This window comes from Pleurodeles waltl, chromosome 12, assembly GCF_031143425.1.
Source record: "Pleurodeles waltl isolate 20211129_DDA chromosome 12, aPleWal1.hap1.20221129, whole genome shotgun sequence".
Lineage (NCBI taxonomy): Eukaryota > Metazoa > Chordata > Amphibia > Caudata > Salamandridae > Pleurodeles > Pleurodeles waltl.
The window spans coordinates 553,632,650-553,635,784 of record NC_090451.1 but is presented as its reverse complement, the minus strand read 5'-3'; the positions used below and the strand labels follow the sequence as shown (position 1 = coordinate 553,635,784).

Sequence of the window (3,135 nt, the reverse complement as noted above, 5' to 3'; positions counted from 1 at the left end):
AGCCTCACCTGTGGCAAGGCCTCAAAAAATTGAATGAAACTCGTAAACGTTCCTCTCCACGGAAATCTTTAGCAAAATGCGAAAGACTTATGAGTTTAGAAGAGAAACCCAAGTGTGTTACAAGCTGAACCTAGCAGGGCATGTGGCGCCACACACAGAGACCCTGGCATTGCGAGGACGAGGGTCCAAGAGGTGGTTTTTCGGCCTACTTAAGAGGGCAAGAACCACAGGGGGAAGCAAAACAGCCTAAAAGTTCAAGGCCCCTGCTTCAAGTAGAGAAAGATAAAATGGTGGACCGTTCTCAGGATTCTCTCTGGGCATATGCAAATTTCAGTGGCACTCGCCTCAGCTGATTGGCCAGGGTGAGTCTGCTGGGCAGGGAAAACAGAAAGCTGGAGGCAGGCTGTAAGTGAAGTGGGCGAGCAGGGAAATGTTTCTCTAAAGATTGCGTGTTTTGAATGCCACTGATGCCACAGTAAGGCTTTGCAGCGCTAATAGTATTCCCATTAGACACCACCCAGGTAGGCAGCAGCAGGCAGGTGAAAATAAGGGATACCGAACAGAAGGTGAGGTATCAATGGTAAATGCTGGCTTTTTTTCTCCCTGCAATGCTTTCCTGACACGGTTATCTTCTGGTAAATTTTGCCAGACATTTGTGTGCAGTGTTAAAGCAATTAGACAGAATGTTGAACCCAGTTCTGCTGCAAAAGAGTGCTGCTTACCTTCCCATGGCCTCAGAGGCAGCACACTTTAAAGCAGCTCGGCCTGCCTGTATCACTATCCCTTTCGGTTGGAGTCACTCTCTGGGCCTTTTGTCTCCATGATAATTTACCCTTTCCTGCACTAAGCATCCCATCCAAATTCAGTGGGCCACCACCATGCTCCAGAACAAGTTATGTGCTTTCTGGCACATCCTCTAGCTGAGCCTAAATCTAAAAGGATCTAGCTAGCTAGGCCAGAGTCACAAGCCAGACACCCCTTTCAAATGAATCTAAGAGAGAGCCAGCCCAGAACTAGCCATCTTTACATCTCTCAAGACACCCAAAACTAGCCACCTGTATACCTCCATGGGCACCAATAATGGGCAAGCCCTATGAAAAGCAGAGCCTGAGTGTTGGAGGCCTCCTCTGAAAAGGAGGGCGACCCCTGGCCTGCTGGCAGCAGAGATGTTGGGAGCAGAGCCTGCTGTCGTGATGATTCAAGACAGCCAAGAAAAGCAGCCTCACGCTCCGCAGAAATTCTTTCCCATGAGCCACATGTCCTACACTCAGCCTATGCAAATGAGTAGACAGCAGGCCTCAGAACAAAACAACAACTTCCTCTTGCAAAGGAAACAGCAGACAGCCCACAGGTGTACCCCAACTGCTAGATCTTTTGGGGCATATTTATACTCTGTTTGCGCCGGAATTGCGTTGTTTTTTTTGACGCAATTCCGACGCAAAACTAACTCCATATTTATACTTTGGCGTTAGACGCGTCTAGCGCCAAAGTCCATGGAGTTTGCGTCATTTTTTAGCGTGGACACCTACTTTGCGTTAATGATATGCAAGGTAGGCGTTCCCGTCTAAAAAATTGACTCCGAGGCATGTGCGCTGTATTTACACTCCCGGGCAAAATTCACGCCCGTGAGCGGGCGGGTCAAAAAAAATGACGTACGCCCGCTTTTGCGCCGTTTTTTAGTGCCTGGTCAGGGCAGGCGTTAAGGGACCTGTGGGCTCGGAAGGAGCCCGAGGTGCCCTCCCAAGCCCCCAGGGACACCCCCTGCCACCTTTGCCCACCCGAGGAGGACACCCAAGGCTGGAGGGACCAATCCCAGGGACATTAAGGTAAGTTCAGGTAATTTTTTTTTTTTTTTTTTTGTGGCATAGGGGGGCCTGATTTGTGCCCCCCTACATGCCACTATGCCCAATGACCATGCCCAGGGGACATAAGTCCCCTGGGCATGGCCATTGGGCAAGGGGGCATGACTCCTGTCTTTGCTAAGACAGGAGTCATGTCAATGGAGGGTAGGAGTAAAAAAAAATGGCTCAAATCGGGTTGAGGCGAAAAATTTGCCTCAGCCTGACTTGCCCCATTTTTTGGCGCCCAAGCTCCATATCCCCCTACGCCGGCGCTGCCTGGTGTACGTCGTTTTTTTTCACGCACACCAGGCAGCGGCGGCGGCTAACGCCGGCGAACGCCATTGAATAAATACGGCGCCCGCATGGCGCTTCAGAATGGCGTTAGCCGGCGCTAATTTTTTTGACCCAAAACTGCATTAGCGCAGTTTTGCATCAAAAAGTATAAATATGGCCCTTTGTCTTTCACAAGCAAAAAACAGCCTCACTTGTTTCAAGGCTTCAAAAAATTGAATGAAACTCATAAACTTTCCTCTCTACGGACATCTTTAGTAAAATGCGAAAGATTTATTCGTTTTGAAAAGAAACCCGAGTGTATTACAAGCTGAGCCTAGCAGGGCATGTGGCGCCACAAACAGGGACCCTGGCTTTGCGAGGGTCCGAGAGGTGGTTTTCCGCCCTACTTAACAGGGCAAGAACCACAGTGGAAAGCAAAACAGCCCAAAAGTTCAAGGCCCCTGCTTCAAGTAGAGAAATCCAAAAATGGTGGACCGTTCTCAGGGTTCTGTCTGGGCATATGCAAATTTTGGTGGCACTCGCCTCAGCTGATTGGCCAGGGTGAGTCTGCTGGTTAGGGAAAATGGAAAGCTGGAGGCAGGCTGTAAGTGAAGTGGGCGAGCAGGGAAACGTTTTTCTATAGATTGCGTGTATTGAATGCCACTGATGCCACAGTAAGGCTTTGCAGCGCTAATAGTATTCCCATTAGACACCACCCAGGTAGGCAGCAGCAGGCAGGTGAAAATAAGGGATACTGAGCAGAAGCTGAGGTATTAATGGTAAATGCTGGCTTTTTTTCTCCCTGCAATGCTTTCCTGACAATGTTATCTTCTGGTAGATTTTTCCAGACATTTGTGTGCAGTGTTAAAGCAATTAGACAGAATGTTGAACCCAGTTCTGTTGCAAAAGAGAGCTGCTTAGCTTCCCATGGATTCAGAGGCAGCGCACTTTAAAGCAGCTCGGCCTGCTTCTATCACTATCCCTTTCGATTGGAGTCACTCTCTGGGCCTTTTGTCTCCAT

General features: G+C 49.2%; 2 non-coding genes across 2 annotated transcripts; both read right to left on the bottom strand.

The window, feature by feature from the left end:
* On the bottom strand, positions 1-116 carry LOC138268888 (U5 spliceosomal RNA). The gene has a single exon (XR_011200183.1). It is a non-coding gene; the product is annotated as a U5 spliceosomal RNA (small nuclear RNA).
* A 2,202-nt stretch (positions 117-2,318) lies between these two features.
* On the bottom strand, positions 2,319-2,434 carry LOC138268882 (U5 spliceosomal RNA). Its single transcript, XR_011200177.1, has one exon. It is a non-coding gene; the product is annotated as a U5 spliceosomal RNA (small nuclear RNA).
* Between the last annotated feature and the right edge of the window lie 701 nt (positions 2,435-3,135).